The following is a 24,840-nucleotide window of genomic DNA, read 5'->3' as shown; positions in this document are numbered from 1 at the left end:
ACTTTTTTTTTTTTTGCAGAGTAGACAGCAAGGGAACTACCTCGCTCAAGGCACAGAAAAGTACCAAGATGATCGACAAAGTAGTCCATGTGACATCAGTGGTTCAACTGTAATGTTACGAAGCTACGAGAATACTTTTTTGCTCAAACAAAACAAAAATAACGACTTTATTCCATATATCCGTCTGTACTGCGGCCAATCAGAGCACACCTCGCCTCTCAGAACGATGAGCTTTGTAAAAATCGACGCGTTTATCTATTGTCTATAGAGGTAACAATAATGTACAGTATGTGGAAAATAATGTGTTTTTGAACTTTAAACCACATGAACACATTGCATTACACCAAATAAACAAAATATTGTTCTTTTTAGCAACGTCATATGACCTCTTTAACAAACATACTTCTGCTGGGAAATTGTTATATACACAAACCTAAGTAGCCTACTTGAAAGTGAAACCAACGTTTTGTGCATTTTATAATGAGTTTATTTCTTATAGCCTATTAAATCCCTCAAAGTGATGAAAAAGAAAAATGCAATAAAACTCTTGCCCCTTCTTCATTTTAATGTAACCTACCTGTTATGTATATGCTAATGCAAAAATGTAGGCAAGTTGTTTGTAAATGGCTAATCGCTTTGTAAAATAAAAGTCCCCCCCCGACCTTCGCGCTGCCCTGTATCAAGCGTTCTCATTGGCTGTAGGTCATCGCCGATGTTTTTTTTCAGTTAGATCTCATTCACACAGCATGATTTTGAATCTCCGACAGCTCCAGATATTTATTTATTCCCTCAGATCGCATGCGTGATTGTCACCTGCGTGAACGAGCACCGATTTGTCTCCGATTTCGGCCATTTGTCGGCGATTTCTCAACCTGTCGGCGAGTGAAAAATCGTGCTAAAATCGTGCAGTGTGATGGCATAAAGGATGATGATGTGAAGAGTCAGTGGTTAAAATAGGGTGACCATACGTGCCATTTTTCCTGGACGCGTCCTGACCAGGAATTTTATACTGCTTTGATTCAAAGTACTTAGAGAGCGTTTAGAAAACATAAGGAACCGATGTCATACACCGATCGGTCTGCACACGCAAACAAAGCCAATAGATATTTTAGGCAATATAGAAATCCTGGCCAGGATACGTCCGGGAAAAATGGCACGTATGGTCACCCTAGTTAAAAATCCATTTTTACAGTGAAACCACAGCAGCGTAACTCCTACAACCTTTCGCTATTCAACCTTTCCCAACCCTAAATCCTGTCATTTACTGGTGCTTCTCAAATCTGGCCAAATTTAACATAGGATTGGCAGAAGTGCTTATTCATTAAAGATGGGGCTTTATTTTATTATGATTATATATAAATTCTACCATGTGTTCAAAACGTGTAGTTTTGGTATCGTATATTGTGTACACCCTGTGACCCTCTGCTAACTGCCTCTCTCACATTATGGTCTTGAAATACTGCTACTAATTGTCTGTGGGCCCACTTAAATCAAATTATGTTGATTAATGCAAATTTTCTTACTATCTTGAATAATGATAAAGTGTGGGGCACGATTTTGGTTTACAAACCAATGCTACGTTACATCACTAGTGTTCAGTTAATGCATGTACTGTTATTGTTTGGTTAAGTGTTTACTCTTCAGCTGTTGTTATTATATCAGTTGTGTACACTGTCTTATGAAGAGAAACGATTGGTCGCTTCAAGAAACTGAACATTATTTACAACATTATTACCTGAGCCTCAGGAAAACGGTCTGTAGTGATGTCTGATTCACAAATTAATCGTTCTTTTGAACCGGTTCTTGTTAGTGAACTAGAAGAACCGGTTCACCAAATCGGCTTGAATCATCTGAAAGAGTTTGTGGCTCAAGCAGCACAGATCTACAAGCTACTCAATCAAACCTCACTTTCAGACATGCCTGACATCCACTCCGACTCAAAATGAGCCAAAATACTGAGGCAACAGTTCAGACTCGGACTGAAGACTGATGAGCCAGTGATCAGAGTATAGATGAACTGAGTACTTAAAGGAAAGTGCGGAATTATAGTTTATGTAAAAAGCTTGTTTTAGTTCTTTAAGAGTAGTTTGTTCACTTAATATGCTCTGTACGTGTAAAACCATTTGAATTTTTCTAAACATTATTGGGTGCTTTAATAATATAATTGTGTATACGTTACGTCATTGTGTGATTACATAAACTGGAAAATTGATGTATTTATTTATATATAAATATATTATTTATTTATTTATTTATATAATGTTAATTTTGGTCCCTGTTATGCTTTTATTTTTTAGCTGCTGATTTTCATTGTATGAATCTCCAATGGCCTTTTTTCTCAGCTAAAAATCTTCTTTACTGCTCTACTGGATGAGTTGTATCTTAGATGGCCTGAAGTCAAGTAAATTAACAGCTCATTTTAATTTGTGGGTGAACTATCTCTTTGATCTGTCTATTCCTTACACCGATTACTGGCAATAATCAGACTATCAGTGTACATGTGAATGGAACCATTTCAATTCCTTAATTACAAAGGAAGCTCAAAAGATCAGATTTCCTTATTTCCATTGAAGCACGCTAATGCCCTTTGGAACATTCTCACAATATGCTGGCATAACATGAAGCATCAGCTTTTGTAACCTGTGCCAGCTTGAGTGAATGCTGTCATTAAAGCAAAAAAGTAGGCTTGCCGAATACTAAGAAATACTGAAATCCATTAACCATTTTTGTGTGGATGTTCCCAGCAACTGTATAACAATCTGGCCACTAGATGAAATATGGTTTCTTCCATAGGAGGGAGCAGATGTGTGCTTGCTATATGGGCCACTGGGGTTGGGCTGGGGGAAATGTATTTCCTGACCATTTTGCAGTTAGTTTTGGCCAGTGGGATCACGGCACAGTCCAATTTCCAAGTGCACCCTCCATTTAACTATTTTTCTCCATTTCTCTTACTCCCTATTTGAGTTATTTTGCAGTCCATGTCCAGGTTTCTGTGGCAACAGTGCAATGTTGTCAACTATCCTCCAATGAACTTGTAAGAATATAATGATTAAGTGACTCTCAAAAAACACAAAGCAGATTTTCCCCGTTTTCCTGTCAGCTGCTGGTGTAATATATCTGCAATCAGCAATTTTCCAATGAAATTAAAGTGACCAGATGTGTTTAAAACAATTAGACAAAGAGCCACTTAAACACCCTGCACTAGTTTAGTACGCAAACATAATCGTTTAAAACATTTAAAAGAAGAAGAAACTCTGTGCCTAGGACACAGATCTAACATCAGGTTTGTTTCTTTTACCAAATTTATCATCAGTGATTCCCATACATTGATTCACTTTAATGCTGTCAAACAATTAATCGCGATTAATCCAAAATAAAAGTTTTTGTTTATAAAATATGTGTATACTGTGTATATTTATTATGTATAAATACAAACACATGCATGCATATATTTAAGAAAAATATGCTGTTTATATTTTAAATATATTTATATATAGCATCAAATAAGTATAAGTAAGTGTATTTACTTGTCTCATTAGTGTTTAGCAGTTGTTGTTGCTAGGAAACGCTTGTTTTATTTACTGTGTGGAGACGTGCTGAAATTGCATTTGGTCTCGTTTTGTATCGCGTACCTTGTCAGTGTCCGCGCTTGCTTGGCCAGTTGTTGTGATAAAAAGGAAAGTGTGTCCAGCTGAATTCAATTAGTATTTTGTTAGACGGGTATAAATAAGGTTAGTTTACCGCAGCAGCGTGGAAAGACCAGCACCGACGCTTCCGTGCGACTCCACCGGGCAGGGACAACGGATTTATTTATTTTTTTTAAATTAAATTTTTGTTTTTATTTAATTCGTTATTTTAGTACTTCAACAAGATTGTTGTTTACGCATTAGTTCCGCGCACTACCGGAAAACCCGGCAGTTCTTAAAAGCTGAAGAATTCCAAAAGGAACTGTAGTATCCTGGAGTATCCAGGAATAACAGGAACGCTGTTATTTTGACAGGAAAATACAACAAAGAATATCATTTTTCTTTCTTTGCGTGTGAGATGACGAGATATGCGCCTTCACACTAGAGTTTACGGTACATCAAACACAGGTGGGTGGGAGACATGACATGCAATTCTACCCGTCCATGATGTCATAACCTAATAAAAATGGGTATTTGTTAAAAATACATATCTTCATGTTGTTCCTCTGACAAGATATTATTACAGCATACCATAGCTGTAGTTGGTGTATAAAGACCTCTACTTCAAATTTTTATCTAAACATCAAAATTGTCATGTGGTGTGACTGTCCGGCATATGTGTGACCTTACTAATATGACAACATATATCAGCAAAGTATAAATAATTGATAGATTTACAGTTTAAGTAACAGAATTAGGCTATTTCAACAGACACAGAAAGTGTTGATGTCTGTGTATGATTTTAAAGCAAGTTCTGGCCAAACACATTTTGTCCGTAAAATGGGCGTCATATGGTGTGACACTGCAATTTATATTTTGAACGGGCAATAATTTGGACATCATTATGATGAAGAGGTCCACACTCAACCAAGATGTTGCAGTGTCATCTCTGGAGTGGTTTGCAAGGTCAAGAGGTGAGTTCTGGCTTCTTAATTTTTAATTAAAAAGCTCTGTATCTGATATGCTCACTAGTGGTCAATTTACATAAAAATGAAACACTTTTATACGAATTTTACTTATTAATTTTTAAAAATCATTCCTGCCACGTAGCAATTTACATGCTAAGTATAAGCTAGCTGTTTTTAGTTAACCAAGAGATTAGCTTAACTGAACAAAACGTCATATGGTGTGACACCGTATCATATGGTGTGACTGTTTTTCTAAGTCACACCATATGATATATTTGTCACACAATATTACATACACCTTTTTTAATGATAAATAAATAACTATTCAAAACATATTAGATTAATTTAATAGTGAACATTAAATTACCTATACAATTAATGTATTTCTTTTCAATTTTATACTTAATTTAACCATGTTTCACCATATTTGCAATGCTTTGCCTATTAAAAGATGCAATGTTTTGAGTGTGGGCTCACATCAAGCCAGTTACAGAGGACTTTAAGGCCAAGAGTGATCATGAAATTGATACACTCCACATCCTAAGTGATGGTCCTGCAACCCAGTATCGTAATCGTGCAAACTGCTTTCTTCTTAGCAGCATTCCATACTCTTGGGGTTTCAAAATGGTTACCTGGAACTTTTCTGAGAGGTCACATGGCAAGGGGGCTCCTGATGGAGTAGGCGGAGCTCTCAAACGTATTGCTGACAAATATGTCCATGGAGGTGGAGATCTTCAAACACCTAAAGATTTGTTCAACTATCTTTGCCAAAACACAGAAAGAGTGACCATTGAATGGGTTGAAGAAGATAAATGGATAGCTTGCTTCCTTCAACAGTGTGCCCAGTGGTTGGAATTAGTAACACACACCAAGTGCTCTCCTTTTCACCTGGGGAAATACTATATAGACGCCTGAGTTGCTTTTGCAAGTACCCAGAAATGTGTCTTTGTTATCAGCCGAAGAAACTTAACATTGACGTCTCTGCTTCTAAAGCTGGCAGTGCCAATGTGGAACAGCAAAGTGCTCTTCTCCAAGATGTTACCTGTGTGAAACCAAAAGAAGCAAACCACCCAGCTGAAGCAGAATGCACTGATTCTGATGATGACACCAGCTACACTGTTGGAAAGTTTGTCATTGTCAACTACGATGATAGGCCATATGTGGGCCAGATCATGAAGATATGTCACAACGAGGCTGAGATTAATTGCATGAAGAAAGCTGGTGACAAGAATAACTTCATCTGGCCAAATAAACCAGACTGCATATTTTACAGCTGTGATCAAATAGTTTGCACAATATCTGAGCCAGAACCTCTTCACAGGTCTACCAAGCTTTCTAAGATTGACTGGCTGAAGTTTAATATGGTCTGAAATGTTATCGGCTTTCGGCTTTTCAGCTTCAACTGATGTTTAAAGATCCCATGTGAAATACACATTTTTGTTTTTGTTTAAAGATTCATTGGATAATTCATATGCAAATTATACATTGTATGTTTTTTACTGTATCTGGTTTTACTAATATCTATGAATTTTCAATCTAAAACATTCAACTAATTGTAAATTGATTTGTTTTTTACTGTTTAACAATTAGAATTGTTGTTACAACACACACTCTCCTCTAATTTGAAATTGTTCATGCTGAATGTTCTTGAAGTGAGATGGTGTTTGATTTACTCATATTTCTGAGTTTCTTATCATTTTAAAAGTTTTAAGACAATGTTAGCTTGTTTTTTTATTTTTTTAAATTATTAATGTTAACTTAATTGAATGTTGAATGCAAATAAAATAAATTTTTTTGCATTGACAAATTGTGGAGTGGTGCAGTTCATCATATAGCGTGACACTATATAATTTGGTGTGACATTCAGAATTGTGCCAGTAAAAATACTTTCTTAATTATAAATCATAAAAAACTCAACGGAACACAAGAGAAATAGTATCAGCAAGAGTCACAAGAATTTTCATAGATTTATAACCAGGTTTAACATAATTAATCTAAAATATCTGGAAAGGCTGAGGAGAGATGACTTACTTTGCATGATAATTTAGAAAAACAATACAAAATCTAATGAATCTGCACAAAAGAAATGTTAAATCTTAAGATAGTAATGATAAAGATTCATGTTGAAGTTAGTTACTTAGGGAGAGTATATCCCATTTTCATTTTATATAGAATAACTTTTGTCACACCATATGACAATTTTAGGCACGAATGCAACAAATTGGTGAATAAATCCAATTTCAAATACAAAATCTAAAAGACCACATATATTTTGGGAAATGCAAGAGTCAGTACAACACAACTCAATATTTTTTATGCCTAATATTTGAAGTAAAAAATAAAAACTTTTTTCAGGCTTATATGTCTCCCACCCAGGTGCACTGAGCATCCATTCAGATGAACTGAAAAAAGATATATATCACAGATCGCTTGATCCTGAAGTGCTCAGTCATAGTGTTCGGCGAGTTGAAATATATCTGTGCTAAACTTATATACTTAGCCTCCAAATCACACACTGGCGAGTTAAATCGGAGAATTTATTAGCCAGTGGCTAATATTAGTCATCATTCAGTCGCCCAGAGTGCAGATTTAGTCGCATATGCGAGTAATTTACATTTACGCAAGTTTTTCTGGTGTTTTACCAGCTCAATATGTTTTTACTAATGTAAAAATTGTCATGCATTTGTTATATTTATCTTTCAATAAAACAAAAAAAATGTTATACCCTTAAAGTTGTGGCAGTTGTATCAAAAAATCACTATTGTTATCGTATGGAAGTTATAAGTTCCAGTAAAGTCCCCCAGGATAAGTGCCATCACAAATAGACTTTAAGACTGAGATCATAGACTTTAAACACTGATCTCTATTTCTATATTTATATTTATTTCAGAGTATTCTGAATTCCGGTAGCATAAAAAGCTTATTTCCTGAAGAAAAAAACAACTATAACTCTATCATCACTCATCTACCAGTGAACAAGCACATGGATATTTCTGACCGACATCAAACTACACACAGGCCCACTAACCTGCTTTCATGGAAGACATCCACATAAGCAAATCCTGTTTCCAGATGTCCCCATATTGCAAAGACAGGTTGCATTGTCTTTTGAGCAATATTGAGGTGAAATTTTTTTTTTTTTTTTTTTTATGACTTAAAAAATCTGCACATTTTCTTCTATGGAGCTATATCATTCTCTGATAGGAGAAGAGAGGCTGTTCATTTCTTGTCCAAAGTACACTGTAAACTCTCTATTTTACATTGTGAAGCAGAACAGAGAACCGCAATAAAACCCACAAGCCACCAACTGTCCAACAGTCCTGCATTTCCAATGCAGTTCAAATCAATAGACTATCCTTGAAACGAGAGCAGCAGTTGAAAGAAGTGCCCTGATTCACATTAGGTCAGTTCGAGATGTTTGATTTGACATCAGCACTCAGGAATGTGAGGAACGCTGATTGCATGCCGGTGTTAGTGCGATGAACTCTTGTTTTATGATGCCTCCCTCCGTGGCTGCAGACGAGAGCCTGGGTGACACCGAAACAGGAAGTGCCTTGCAGATGTTTATGGATGAAACACGAACAGCAACTTTTGTCTTTATTTATTCAAAGTCATAATGATTCCACTGATTAGTAATGAGAGTATAGAGTGACAGTGAAGCTGAGCACAGATCGCTGTGTACCTGTATACATAATTCATAAGTGATCCTATTGCTCATCCCACTCCATAGAAAGCCAAGTGCTGTGGATTTTACATTAAGGGGCAGAATGCAGTCTGCAAAGTGATCTGAAAGATCAAAAATAAATACCCATGCAATAAATACATGCAATTTCTTAACAGTTAGCGCTTTGCACTGAAACGCAACTTATCTTTGGGTATGGTATCGGGCACAAACGTCCTGATCAGACTTTAACGTAGTTGGGATGAAGAGCACATCTGCTGTAGTGCTTTTGTGAATAAATGTATGCTGGCGAATCACTTCCCTGAGTGTCTTTGTCGCATAAATAATAGCCACCAGAGACAGAGTTCATCCAAAAGCATATCTAATGAGGCATCAGCATATAAAACACTTTCCTGTCTGCTCCCTGTTGACTGTGGCAGCGCTGCGTTCTGCTGACTGCTAGAATTCATGCTTTCCCAAGTCAGGTCAAATTCCTCCAGCAGAGCACTGGGGAGGCTGAGTGACTGTATTAGTAACAGCGTACAGTGTGTGTGTGCGCGAGTGAAGATGGCCAGGATGATGGGAGAAACCAGAGTCATATTTTCCACCGATATCAAAGCCATATGATCCTGCACAACTGGATCTCAGCAGATGGCGTTTGCTGTTCATCCCCTGGGCTTGGAGAGTGATGCAGAACAGCTCTGAAAATCGTTCCTGGCCTGCATTCACTTCAGCGTTTCCAAGATTGTATCAGAAAATGGATTTATTGTTGTAGGGACCAACGTGCAAATGAACAGAAATCTACACCTAGGGACAACATAACTACCTTCTCTTTTGTTTCATTTATCGTTCTGCTAACTGAAACACTGACACATACTTTGAATATGAAGTCAACGTTTCAGAGCCCTTACTCTGCTGACAAAAGCTAATGCTGCCATCATGCAATGTCTGAATGACTACTTTAAAAAACAGCATTTAAATGAAAATTTGCACTTTTATGTAGTTTTCATAAAAACAAGACTCTTAAGCAGTGACATAATTATTTATTGTGTGTATATATGTATATTATATATATATATTTTTTAAGATCACCTTAATTCCCTCAGCAAAAACTCAACAGGATTTTCTATTAGCTTTTACATCTTTGCAGAAAGTAAGCTCTGTGGTTAACAAAATGTTTTTTTTTTTATTATTATTTTGTTAATTATGATCATCTTCACAAATGAACGCAACTTCTAAAAATTCTGAAGCCTAAAAACAATCGTTAGCAGTGCAAAGTTAAACGTAGACTAGAAATGAACTGCACCACAATCACATGACCTCAGTGTCGCCACCGCTATTAAGCTTTTGACAACTCTTTCATTCTTTATTTAAAAATTAGAATGGTTTTCAAAATCTATATTATAAAAAAGTGACCAGTGAGCAGATGAGCACTGTACCTGAAAGGTGTGATGACATTTATTATCATGACTACCTCTGTAGTCCCAATTTACAAACCACCTTTTTCAAGACAAGAAAAATCTTTAACAAATTCAGAATCAGAATTAGCTTTATTGCCAGGTATGTTTGCACATACAAGGAATTTGTTTTAGTGACAGTAGCTCCACAGTGCAACAGAATGACAGTAACAGGACACAGATAATAATAATTAAAAAAATAAAATAAAATAAAAATAATAATGTACAAATATACAAAATGGACAATATGCAAAATAGCACAAGCACAATATACAAAATAGACAATTCGGTATGTACAGGTATGTTAGGTGCAAATTTGAAATGTAATAAGTATGTGTGTTAAATAAAAAATAAAAATAAAAAGTATGATAGTGTTGTGTGTTTCATGGTTATTGTTAAGAGTTCAAGTGTTCATGAGATGGATTGCCTGAGGGAATAAACTGTTCCTGTGTCTGGTCGTTCTGGTGCTTAGAGCTCTGTAGCGTCGACCAGACGGTAACAGTTCAAAGAGGGAGTGTACTGGATGTGAGGGGTCCAGAGTGATTTTACCAGCCCTTTTGCTCACTCTGGATGAGTACAGTTCTTGGAGAGTGGGGAGGGTTGTACCAATGATTTGCTCAGCAGTCCGGACTACCCTCCGTAGTCTTCTGAGGTCAGATTTGGTAGCTGAGCTGAACCAGACAGTTATTGAAGTGCAGAGGATGGATTCAATGATGGCAGAGTAGAACTGTTTCAGCAGCTCCTGTGGCAGGTTGAACTTCCTCAGCTGGCGAAGAAAGTACAACCTCTGCTGGGCCTTCCTGACAATGGAGTCAATGTGAATATCCCACTTCAGGTCCTGAAAGATGGTGGTGCCCAGGAATCTGAATGACTCCACTGCAGTCACAGCGCTGTTCATGATGGTGAGTGGGGGGAGAGCAGGGGGGTTTCTCCTGAAGTCCACGATCATCTCCACAGTTTTGAGCGTGTTCAGCTCCAGGTTGTTGAGACTGCACCAGACAGCCAGCTCCTTAACCTCCTGTCTGTAAGCAGACTCGTCACCGTCCTGGATGAGGCCGATCAGTGTGGTGTCGTCTGCAAACGTCAGGAGCTTGACTGAGGGGTCTTTAGATGTGCAGTCATTGGTGTAGAGGGAGAAGAGCAGTGGGGAGAGAACGCAGCCCTGAGGAGCTCCAGTGCTGATGGTTCGAGTGCTGGATGTGTATTTTCCCAGCCTCACTAGCTGCTGCCTGCCTGTCAGGAACCTGTTGATCCACTGACAGACAGAGGTGGGGACAGAGAGCTGAGTTAGTTTGGGCAGGAGGAGGTCTGGAATGATAGCGTTAAAGGCCGAGCTGAAGTCCACAAACAGGATCCTCACGTATGTCCCTGGTCTGTCCAGGTTCTGTTTTAGGTAGTAGAATAAATGTGAAAATATCTTGAGCTTGTATTAACCACAAACTTTATTTAAACCATTCAACCAAAACTCATAAAAACAAATCCCATTGACTTCAAGATGATGGAACTGGAAGTGATAAAATGCAACTAGTTTCCTGGTTTTGGCAAACAAAAATGCATCATGTAATCCTCTTATAATATATATATATATATAAGAATAAGTTAAGTTACTCTAAACAATGCTAATAAATTTAAAATACAAGTTTTTGCCCAATATGTCCAGAACTTTTGGTGTAGGTCTTACGTTGGCATACCTTTTTGTGTTAAGTGCTAATTACAGACGCAGAGCCAATGCAAAACAAGTATTAAAGTATTAATTTTGACTTCTGATTGTTGAATTTAGTGGAAATGCATTTTGTTTTCCGTTGATGAAGATTCAATATTAAGCTCTAAATATTTATATAAAAATACAGAAATAAGCTTTGACAAAATCATCAAATTTTGTTAATTAATTAGCATCTATACTAGTGCTGTCAAACGATTAAGCGCATCCAAAATAAAAGTTTTTGTTTACATAATATGTGTGTGTACTGTGTATTATTTACTCTTATTATGTACAGTCGTAGTCGGCATTATCGGCATGTGATCAAAGAAGGCTGTGAAAATGTATCTACATTGTTAATCCTTTTGATATTTTATTTAAAAAAAAAAATCACAATTTTACTTTTAATTGAATATTAAGAATTTAAAATGGGAAGAAATGTCATTATGAAATGTTTTTTCTCTGATACACATTGGCCACAATTAACGGCACCTTTTTATTCAATACTTTTTGAAACCTCCATTTGCCAGTTTAACAGCTCTAAATATTCTCCTATAATGTCTGATGAGGTTAGAGAACACCTGACAAGAGATCAGAGACCATTCCTTCATCCAGAATCACTCCAGACCCTTCAGATTCCCAGCTCCATGACGGTGCTTCTTCTCTTCAGTTCACCTCACTCATTTTCTACAGGGTTCAGGTCAGAGGACTGGAATGGCCAGGGGCGTAGCCATCATTTCAAAAGTGGGGGGGACAGAATGTCTAGTGATATACCTGTTCTTTTTTTTCAGTTAACCCTTGTCTAATTGACAGGTTTTATTTTTAATCATACCTTTTTGCTTAATATGCTTTATGATTATATTGTTGTACATGATTATAAAACAGAAGGAAAGAAAGAGAGAAAAAAGAAAGAAATACAACAGCTTGTCACTGGGACAGTACCATTAAAAGGACATCTTTGTACCTTATTTACCCCAAAAAGTTTCATAGTTGTACATTACGGTACATATTGGTACTCTAGTATATGTGCACCTTTCTGAGTAAGTTACAAATATGTCCTTATAAGGGTGCTATTGTTTACATATTTCAGATTGTATTTTGTGAGTGTTGTATGTACAGTACATGGCACACAGTAATGGATACTTGCACATTCACATACTTCTTTATTCTGTTCTGTTCTATTATACATTAGTCTGATTAGTCTATGTTAAAAAAAATATCTTATCATCGACAATGCTGTAAATAATCTTTACCTCTGAAGCCTCACTGAAACTCTCTGCCTCATTCACTCTCAACTATTCACTTCTGCCTCCGTCTATAGCAAATAAAGCAGTGTGTGAAACGTACATACAGGGAATAGTGACATACAGAAGAAAATAATTAAGTACACTGCTGGACAATAACCAATCATTTGTATCCTAAATTATTTTTTAACACTTTAGAATGATAAACACATATTCACTATTAACTATGACTTTTGCCTCAAACTCTTCATTTACTGCTTATTAATAGCTTGTAAGGTAGTCGTGGTAGTTGTTAAGTTTAGGATTATGGGATGCAGAATATGGTCATGAAGAATACAGAATTAATATGTGCTTAAGTACTAATAAACAACCAATATGCAAGCTAATAATCACCTACTGTAGTTAAAAATGATAGCTGAGAAGTTGTTCATCATACTAATGTTATTTTTTATTTTTCTATATTTGATTGTGTTTTCTATGATTGGTCCAAATATAATCCTACAAACGCTTGTGTATTAATAGATTTTATACAATGTAAAAACAGCCAGGTGTTAAAAGACACTCTATCAGTTCTTCTCACCTGTGAAGTTTGTTTTTCTTGCGTGTCGTCCTGATTCTGCTCTAACAAACCTAGGCTGACTGTTTCTTGTTCATTCTTGACAACACATAAAAACGTCAAATTAGTGCAATAATGACAGAGCAGCCCTAAATGAAGATCGGTCCTGTATCAGATCAGTGCTTGCATACTTGATTGAAATACATAATGTATAGTATTGGCAGAGTGTCACAATGCTGCAAACGCTGTAAAATCTCAGTTCAGCATTATCTTTATTCTTATTTGAAGGGTTCTGATAACATACATACGTGTCAAAATAAAAGACGTTACAAAAGAGTTACGGAAAAATACACTGAAAATAAATAAGTGCATGTTTGTCCAGGCGGTTTTTTGTTTTCTCCATATAATGAACATCAAACTTGCTAATTATTCAGCAAGAGCAATAGGCAGAGTCACTCAACATTGTGCAACACTATTCGGATCCCACATGCCAACTTACGCTGCTTGACTTCTTCGTAAAAAAGGAGAAGAGTTTCTTGCCGCTTTGAACTCATCTCGACCTATAATGATTGATGAATACAGCACGGGACCGCGGGCGCGAGCCTGGGCATGTCGTGACGTCACAAACTGAGTGACTGATTGCCATGGAAACGTAAATGTCATGTATATCTTGTCTCTTTGAATTTTAAATCATTCTGCATTTATATACATTGCTCCATTAAAACCTCAACATGTCGAGAACACAACTGTCCAATGAAAAGGTGCGGGGGACGAATTTACTTTTTATAAAAAGTGGGGGGGACACGTCCCCCGCGTCATCTACGCCCCTGGGAATGGCTAGCAGAAGCTTGGTTTTGTGCTCAGTGACCCATTTTTGTGTTGTTTTTGAGGTTTGTGTTTGGATTATTGTACGGTTGGAAGATCCAAACATGGCCCATTATAAGATTTCTAACAGAGTCAGGCACTTATTGATTTTTTTATCTGTTGGTATTTGATAGAATCCATGATGCCATGTGTCTGAACAAGATGTCCAGGACCTCCAGCAGAAATATAGGCCCACAACATCACAAATACAGCAGTATATTTCATTCTACACATGGGGTACTTTTTATCCCTGTGTTCACCAAACCCATCTTGAGTGTTTGCTGCTAAAAAGCTCATTTTTTAGTTTCATCTGACCATAGAAGCCAGTGCCATTGAAGTTCCAGTCGTGTCTGATAACTGAATATGCTGGAGTTTGTTTTTGGATGAGCTAGGAGAATTTTTCTTGAAACCCTTCCAAACAACATGTGCTGATGTAGGGGCTGTTTGACAATTTATTTTTAAGGTTTTCTGACCCCGAAACTCAACTATTTTCTGCAATTCTCCAGCTGTGGTCCTTGGAGAGTCTTTGGCCACTCAAACTCTCCTTCTCACCGTGCATTAGGACGATATAGACACACATCCTCTTCATTTTACGTTTTATTGGAAATTCTTAATTATTGCCCTGATGGTGGAAATGGGGACTTTCACTGCTCTAGCTCTTTTCTTAAAGCCACTTCACTAATTTGTGAAGCTCAATTATCTTTTGCTGCACATCAGAAATATATTCTTTGGTTTTTCTCATTATGATGGATGATTAAGGGAATGTGGGCTTTGTTTTCCCTCCTATTTATATTTCTGTGAAACAGGAAGCCATGGCTGGATAATTTCATGTTCATAATCACCCTAGAGTGCTCAAAATTGTGAATATGAATGGGAATATACTTCAGAGATATTTTACTCATAAGAATCTCTAAGGGTACCAATAATTGTGTCCAACTGTATTTGACAAAAACATTTATTTCATAATGAGATTTTCCCCATTTTCAATTGTTTTAGTTCAATGAAATGTTCGATTTTTGCGTAAAAAAGGGATTAATAATGCAGGTTTATTTTCAGAGCCTTCTTTGATCATATTTACCAAGGGTGCCAATAATTCTGACCACGACTGTATACATAAATACACACACATGCAGTATATATTTTGAAAATATTTACATGTATACATTTCTATTCATATAATTTATATTATATATAAATACATTTAAGAAATAAACATAACATTTTTCTTAAATATATACATGCATGTTTATCATCTTTATCCTCTGTAAGCTTGCTTGTAATTTGTAAAAATTACTTGGTGAAAATAGTTTCAAAGTAAATCTTAAACCACTTTTATTTTTTTTATTAATTATTTTTATTTCAACATAACATACATCACATCATAATTTTGAACTCTTCTGCACTTTCAGGACCAGGACTGTTTTCAGGTCAGCTAGAGGGTGTGACTCATCAACAAAATGCTTGCTCCAAATGCCTGGACTGGGTCTTTGTCCAACATTCCTGCCTTAATGCTCACATCTTACAAGATTCCGTGAAATATCAAGAGTATTTTCCCCTCTGAATAACTAGACCCAATAAACTTCATAAACAACAGCAGCAGCAGCACACTGGCCTGAAGGAATGTGAACTTGACCCGAACTGCACTGGACAGACTGTACAAAGCCAGATGCAGCATGTCATTAACTCACTGTGTTGCTCTTATGTGGCATATTGACCTGATATTCAGCTTCTTTTACCAGGCAGTAATGGCACAGCTGCTGTCATTCACAGGTCACCTGACCACATAGCTGCTCTCAGAACAAGGCCATGATTTGAAGCCACTGCTTACAGGTTTTAAAAGGCAGGGATTTATTTACAGTTTCTATTAATTGGTAGAAAAACCCAAGCCTGAGATTTAGATTTACCAAACAAGCCAATACAACTAAAAGAGTGTAATGAGAATTTAAAATCCTTTAAGACTTTTAAAGTGCATACTCCAAATTTGGCACAGTCCTTCAGCCTGTTCTGACACAGTGTGCTGATCAGTTGTGGTTTAGTTTTTTTCTAGAACTGACCAATTAAAATTTCCCCACAATAGAAGTCTTCTGAATGTGTGCTACATATTGCACAATTTATTTAAAATATGAAGGTGTTCAGCAAAATAAATCTATTTACAGTTCCAAAACAAGAAAAAAAAAAAAACACTTTAAAGAGTTGTCAATGCACGTGGTTCTAAATGCAGTGCAAGAACTTGATTAATCAATAATTTGTTTATTTTCAACCATTAATTTTTGAAGCCCTACTAGGAATGCACCTAAATTTTGGACACTAAAAAGAGAAATATGAACAGAAACTGCAACTTTAACAGATCCAATAACTGAAACTTTGACATGAAGTAGCGGATTAAAGCAGACTCAGTGTAAACACAGGGTGATGACATCTTCTCAGAAAAAGCATGCGCACACTGTATAATGTGTGACAATTCAAATGCATAAAAAATATACACCTCTTGTTTAGTGTCTGATTGATAAAGACTGTTTCCTGTTTTCTAATAGATTGTACGCACACACTTATCTGTCCCATGCATTACATAGACAGGTAAAAATGTGCTCGTATTATCCACAGAAAAACAAACAAAAAACTCTCAAACTGATTCTCCAAAGTTATTGTGTTCTGTCATAACAGTGCATGTAAAAAATAAAAAATAAAACAGACCTCTGTTTAAAATACCATTACATTGATTAACAATGACACATGCATAACTTCATGCATTTACTGTAAAGTAAACAACACAAAAATATATATTTTATAATGTATTTTTGTATTCAAGTTTTTGAAAACTTTTACACTATACCACCATGAAAATCTTGTAAAGTTTCAATATAATGACTTTTAGGACCAGATTTACTATATCAGCTTGCGTCAGCACAAACCCTTATTTGGCGTTAAAAAACTATTGTCAGGATTTACTAAAGACACACAGTGGGAAATTAGCACTGAAAAGGTGTGGACACAGTTATTTTTGTGACTCATCTTATTGAATATGCATTTGTTGGGAGTTTCCCTTTTGATTGGTAAATTTATTGGGAGTGTTTAAATGCATCACGTAATGCAATTTACTAAGATTTGCAGCATTATTTAACGCCCTAAAAAAAGCACGTCTTAAAGCAGGTGGTAATTTGCGCTGCTCTTAGTAAATTGCGCTTGTCATTATAGAAATGAGAGGTTACATCTCTGTTCTTTAATGTGCACCTTGTCAGTAAATCACCTGCAGAATTTTCCCCTTCCAGCTGCACTTTTATGGAATTGCGCTCTAACGCTAATATGCCCTGTTTAGTAAATCTAACCCATAATGTCATGTGGTGTAACATCAAGTCAAATGTAACAACATTTCTCACTATTAATAGCACGCATAATACCAGAATATTGCCCAGGGCTCGACAACAAGGACTGCCCGATGGCCCGGGACCAGCATGAAGGACGCTCGGGAGAGTAGACAGATTTGTCACTTGCCCTACAGGGCCACTGCAGCGTCGTCACAAAATTTGATCATTTGCATGCATTTTTAAGCCTCGTTAATTAAAAAAAACAACAACAAGCGATTAAGAAGCATTTGGGCGCAAAAGACAACTCCTTTCAGCACTTAAGAGCTGTGTTTTGTTCTGTGTGAACAGCGCACGGACAGACAACCGTATCTCTGACACGCATGAGCCGCCTGAACGGGCAAATACATACAAAAGTATGTCAAAATACCCCTCTTGGCAAGTAACTTTAACAATGATTAATCTATATTGAATTTATACACTGGAGTACAGATGCACCGATCGACCGGACATTTTTAGTTTTATTTTCAAGCATCTTCTGTTCCGTGCTTGCACACAAACTGCACGGCAATCATTTCCCCAAATGTCATTTGTGTGGAAATATTACGTTATTATTATAATTAGTCTGTAAACAGCTGTTAACAGAGGCCAGAGACGATGAAGACGGACACAAAAAGGAGAAAATACTGTAGCACTAGCAGGCAGAACAAGATATCTGTTCATGTTGCGTGAAATGTAGGAAGACTGTTTTTAGAAATGGCGTTTTCTTTTCATCTTGTCTCCATATAATGCATATTAAATTGGTGTTAGTATGCGCAACAGCTCCTGTGTTTACAGTGGTAACCAAGGAAATGCTGGATCGCTGTCCCATAAGCGCCGCCTGCTGTCAGAGAGTAAAATTGCATCTCATTCAGCCCTGTTTAGTGCCCATATTTTATGTAACGTTAGCATAATTTCACAAAGCTAAAGTCAGCAGGGCTCCAGACAAAAAAATCGAGTAAGGAGCCATTGGCTCCTATAAAAGAAAAACTTAGGCGCCAAATTATTTTTTTAGGTGCCACAGAATAAAAGTGGTTTATTTTATTATTATCATTTTATTTCCCCCCCCTATTTTAACATTTCAATCATTTTGTCATGTGTTTATGTCTTATCTTTTCTAGGCTTTATCAGCATTTTAATCCATCTTGTAGATGATCAGGTCGACCGGGAGACTAAGGTTCACTTAAAGTGTGAATTAAATGTCTTTTACAACTTGAAATATACAGTCACAAAGAATTGTTCGTTATACAGAATCTGTACCAATATCATGGACCATAAGTATCACTTGGCAACTGAGTGCAGTGCATCCTATAAATGTTGTCACGTCTTTCACACATTCAGTCTGTTTTTCTTCATTAGTAAAATGCAATTTTATAGGAGGAGTTGAATCATGTACAACACAATAAGTAAAAATATTAATATGCAACAGCGCATAAATATAGCAAAACGCTCCTCTTTATAGTTATTTTTCTAGCTGACTGATGAGTTTATGGACACTGAGTGGTTATTCTGAGGTAAATGTATTACAATGCAATGTTTACAAGCTTTATACATTTCCTCAGTTTGAAACACTGAATGAGCATTTACATAAAACATTTCAGTAAGTTGTACTATAGGCTTTCTTATTGCCTACCAGGGGTGGAGCCAGACGATGTAAACATTCGGGGCTTAGCCCAAACCTAGGGTGGTCCGGGGGCATGTTCCCCCGGGGAGATTTTTTTCCCATTTACGTCAGCTAAATGCACTATTTTTCAGGCTGTTTGAGATAATAGAATGCCTAAAAATCTATACACTATATGGGAAAATGATGAATGTTACTCAGTAAAATAAAAAAAAATCACCCAGTAGAGCCTATAACCTATTTTGTATTTAATTGTTCTCCAGCTGTAGTGAATCCAAAACACCAAAAATGTTAAGGATGACTCATTTTCATCCAATTATAATTATAAACGCAGGGCTCTATACACTTATATTTTTGAAGGAGCACTTACACAGCACTTACAAATTGCATAAATAATCTTATGAGGCTAATGTATCAAATATAAAATTTGGAATACAGAAATATGAAATGATGAAAAAAATTAGAATGGTACTTTGCCACTAGGTGGCGGCAAGCCACTGCCTTAATGAGTGAGTCAGTCAGTCATTTAATCAATCGATTCGTTCGAAACAGATGATTCATTCAGAAAAAAAGTAAGCAACTGTTTTTATGAATGGGTCAGTGAATCATTTACTCACGCAAATTTAGAACCATTTCCTTAGCGAAATATGTCTTTTTTTATTATCTTGTTTATTGAATTGTTTGCCCTGACACGAAAAGTCTGCCACAGACCATGCTAACCCAACATTATAACCGCTCTGTCTGTGTGTGTGTGTGTGTGTGTGTGTGTGTGTGTGTGTGTGTGTGTGTCCTAAAGACTGTGCTGCGCAACCGTTAACTGTTAGCGTTAGATGTTCAAAATGTAACGTTAAATCAGACACAATTTAAAACCGAATAAGAAATATAATACTATGATTAAAAGTTACAGATACCTGAAGCTGTTGTATCTTGGCGTTCAAGTGTTGGCTGGTGTTTTACTTCCTTTTTTTGAAGAATTTTGAAATATCCATTTTATTTTTCAAATAAATTGATCTAGTAAAATACTACACGCCAACAAACCGCCTGGCTCCAAAAGATCTAATTTGATTGGCTGGATCGTACAGACGCTCATCGATGGTTGGCCAGTTTACATGTCAGTCAGAAGCACTAGACTCAGTGGGCGGTTTTTGTCGGGTGTGAATGACAACGCTTAAATTGACAGACACTGTAGACGTGAGAGTCGAGAGATATTTATTTATTTGTTTATTTATTTATTTAAATTCTAATATAAATTACTTTATTGCGCATGGAAACTCATTGATGGCATAGTAATAAAAACATTCGGGGCTTTACTGAAAACATTCGGGGCTCCAGCCCCCTTAGCCCACCCCTAACGCCGCCCCTGTTGCCTACCTTTTGATCATGTTCATTTCATACTATAGTAGTAAATCGAAATATATAATGTGTTCACTTGCTGCTTTAACTGAGGTGCTAAAGAGATCGCGCCTGAGCATTAAGTGCGAAACTCTCCGCTCGCGCGATACGGACGCATACACGGACCGTGTGGACGCGGCGTACTGGTGTTTATATTATCACCTTTCAGGTCTCTCTCACTGCGTTCAGCAGACTGTGTGGGCGGCAGAGACGAGGACTGTTTGAAACTCTTTTCCAGTAAAACTTTGATGCGCATCGTCTTATGTAAGTTTAATACGTGAACATAACAAAAGATGTGAGCGCAAAACAATCGGGAAAAAAGTCCTTTCATGCAAATTATATATAGTCGCCAGTGGCGACCTCAGCAAAAACTTCACTCAAAAATATTTTTGGTCGCAAATGCGACCATTTTAGTCGCAGTTTGGAGCCCTGGTCAGGTCGTTCTGTTTTTGCTTCAGATTTTGGAATTATACAGTCTAATATAAATCAAACATTGCACATGTTTTTTTGTGGATTAATCCATGATTAAAATGCAGTGGCTGCCTCTAATTTCAAATTGCTATGAAAAAAATCAAGGTGCAACACACTGAAGAATATTCAAATGTTATTTTATATGTGATTTTTCAATTTCTGCACCTGAACATCTACAAACATAAAAACCTAAAGCATCATTTCATTTCTATCGTTGTGCTATAGGCCTATGTTTATTTGTGCTATTTACTTGTAATCTGTTCATTTGTTCTTATTTCCTGGCTGTCACTTGTCTTTAATATTGTTTAAACTTTATATTTATGTTTATTTTTGCAGTGGTATTGAAATTGGAATAGAGAATTGTAAAATTTTATATCCAAAATATTAGTGTCATATAAGCTTATTAATTAGAATACAAGATAACATAGATCAAAAACAATGATAACAGCAATTATAAATTTTTTTTATGGCAGGGCCAGTGAAAATGTTGGCAGGGCAAGTAAAAATTTGTACCACTGGCCCAACCGGGGGTTGATCCCTGTTGCCTATTTATTAGTACTTATAAAACACATTAAATACGAATGTTACAAAAAACAACAACTTTATAGTGGTTTAAATGTTGATGGAGATGCACAATAGGGCTGGGTATCACTCAAAAAATGTTGATATTTCGATACCGATACCTTGAGTTCGATACCGGTTCCTGAACGTACTTTTTTCGATACCAATTTTATAAGATTAAATTCTCAAAAAAATTATTTTTTTCAGCTTGTTGACATGTATACAGACTCAAAGACTGATCTCCTGAGCCACTGCACAAAGGAACAAAATATAGCCAACACAATAAATCAGTGCAAATAATTTTAATAAAGCTCAAGTAGTTTTCAGTTTACACTAGTGCGTGCTCGTTTTAAAACGCATAGCTCAGACAGAATCATCATTTCTAGGTTGTAAAAGACTTCAAGAAATTTAAAATCTTTATCCACTTTCATAAGTGGATGTTTTATTTTCCTTATTGTTATTAAATTCAGTTTTGTAGTATATTTAATTATTTGAATGCATAAAAACTACTTTGTTTATTCAAATTTATTCTTAAAATAGCCTTATGAAATGTTTTATTTTTCCTCAGAAATTCTGTGTTCTGTATCTGGTTTTCAAATGAAGGCATAAAACATTAATTTCACTTATATTGAAAATTAAACTTTATTCATTTTGGGAAACAAAATTTTACTATTAAAATTAAAACATGGAAGAAATGTTGTGTGATCATTACTTAAAAAAAAATATAAAGTTTTAATAATTGTAATAGTAGCCGTCTATACACTGCTGAACAATATTAATTTATTTCTGCCGCAGTGTCTTCCAAGTTAAACCGAACTTTTATTTTGACGGGTTGCCGTGAATACCTTTACAGTTCTGTGTGCAGATATGACGCTAGTTTTACTCAAATCAAACGGTAAAATGCTCATGAAGTGACTCTCAGAGCAGGTTTGGAGCTGTTGTTCATGTGTTTATGTCCTCATTTAGACGGCAGATGCTGAAATCACCGCGAGCGTCACACGTGCTTCAGTCTGTGTTTAGTAAACGAAACCGCACGATATAGAGAGCAGACTGCTCCGTGCGCTTTCGAAACGCTCTCGCGGATGTCAAACACTGATCAATCAGCGCCGCGTCACTTCTAGTCAAACACACCTAGTGCTGCAGGCTTATTGCCTCACTGACGTTGATGAGATTAACCCCTTAGGTATCGAAATTTGGTACCGAACGACAAGACGTTTTTCGGTACTGAGTGGTATCGAGGCAATTCGGTCGGTGCCTAAAAAGTATCGAACTCGATACCCAGCCCTAATGCACAAAAATGCATTTTTACTTCATCACACATATATCAACGAAGAGGAAAATGTTTAGACTAGTTTTGCCCTGTTTTCAGACAGTTAATGTTTTTTTTTAATAAAACGAAGTCCAGTAAAAATGATACTGAATCATTGATGCTCGTCAATGGCAGCTGTCACGGTTGCTAGGTGTCATCAGCAATCCTCTGTAGACTAGACAATCTCATTTAACATTTAGTCCAAACCTTGCAGCCTTTTGAAGATTGCATGCCCTGAAATAAATACCACCTCACGTTGTGTCAATCACGTCTACACACTGGCTCCGAAACTTTTGTCCATCATAAAAAATTCGGATCAGGTTCGAGTTTTTGCATTTTCGCATTCGTAGCATGCATTTTGTTAGGAAAAAACTGAAAAGGTTTACGAAAAAACTGAAAAACACAGGAAAATTTTGGACTCCGTGTGCAATGACCTTTAGGCTTTTGGATTTTTTCTAATTGATTGATTTCCTGTTTTACTCTAATGAACAATCAAACATCTTTTTGTGTAACACCGACGTCTATCGATCTATCTATTAGGGCTGTGCGATTAATCGAAATCGAATCGCAATCGCGATTTGAGACGTTGCGATCTGCTAATCGCAAAGCCTGCGATCTGGACGCGATATACTCTGTTCCAGATCATATGCATGACTGCCAGCCTTGAGTGACAGTCTTACTAACCAATAGAGTGAGCGTACCTCCGTTCTCCCCAATCAGCACTGCTCTAGCCAACTGCGTAAACGCCCACTATTTAAAAAGGGTCAGATCGAAAGTTAGGCAAATTAAAACTAAAGACAAACGTATGTAATTTCAGCTTCGAAATGACAGACAACGAACAAAAAAGGTAATTTGCAAGAGCTCCCTTATCGGTTCTGCTTTCAGTACTGGAGAATAAAAGATACATTTTTAGATGTTTTTATTTGTAGGCTACATGAACCTTATCTTAGACATTTTATCTCCCCAACAGATTAACTTGAAATAAGTTTATAATGCATGTTCGCTTATTCAGAAGACCGCACACACAGCCCGTGTCTCTGAATGCATCTCATACTCGCTCCACGCTGCACGCCTCCCGCATCTCACGAACGAGCCGTTTACACGCAGCCTGTCTCGTAATGCTCTTTTATACTCACGGTCTCGCGTCCGGTTCTGCTCCGCAAGTCTCTCACGAGCGCATCTGGCAACATGGACGAGGCCTGACGCACGCGCGCAACCCGTGTCCACTCGCACCTGGCTCCGTGTTTAAAACAAATGTAAATTAAGTCTAATTGTTTGCTAATTTCACTTGGATGAAATTAAACATTCAGCACATTTTCCACTTGTTCTTAAAATCCCAAATACTTAAAAATGAATGAATCAGCCCGTGTAATACTTTAGTAATTGACTAAAGAAATACAGTTCTTTATTTATAAAAAATAAACAAATCTTTCCTGTGAAATTCAGTAATTCTGTAAAAGTAGTAATACCATTATAATCTTCCCTGCAGAGAAAAAAAAAAAAAAAAGTACAACCCCTCCCAAAACACAATAGAAAATGTAAAGATTTAAGGGTTATAATGGGAATTGTATTGGTTTTAATGTGAACTATAATGCATTCTATTGGTGGGATGCAATCAAGGTCTCTTTATATAGTGTAATCTAGCAGATGGCAACCAATAGAACAACAGTAATTCCTATTGGAATAATGCCCAAAACAAAAAGGTTTTATATAAAATTTTGTATTGGTTTTTATGGAAATTATAAGAATTTCTGTGATGGTTTCTATTGGGTTTTTTTGCTTGTTTTTTTTCAGCAGGGTAACGATACCCACACTGTGCTGCACATTATTGACAATATTGAGCTGAAGCTTGACTTTGCAAATCTAAAAATCGCAAATCGCAATATCTGTCCAAAAAAAATTAAAATCACAATTAGATATTTTCCCCAAATCGCACAGCCCTACTATCTATCTATCTATACTACCAAGATTTGTCCTAGCAACCACCCAAACTAGATAGAAAAGACCTAACAACACTTTAGCAGCCACATAGCCTTCGCCACCACAACTTTCTCTCTCTTTAAACTACCC

At 36.6% G+C, this 24,840-nt stretch overlaps 1 protein-coding gene across 2 annotated transcripts in view; it reads right to left on the bottom strand.

Moving 5' to 3' along the window:
* Nucleotides 1-24,840, bottom strand: part of LOC306886565 (serine/threonine-protein kinase D3-like) — an 84,546-nt gene that overhangs the window by 57,667 nt on the left and 2,039 nt on the right. The gene's annotated exons all lie outside the window — the stretch shown is intronic.

This window comes from Barbus barbus (assembly GCF_936440315.1).
Source record: "Barbus barbus genome assembly, chromosome: 20".
NCBI lineage: Eukaryota > Metazoa > Chordata > Actinopteri > Cypriniformes > Cyprinidae > Barbus > Barbus barbus.
This window is presented reverse-complemented; position numbering and strand designations above follow the sequence as displayed.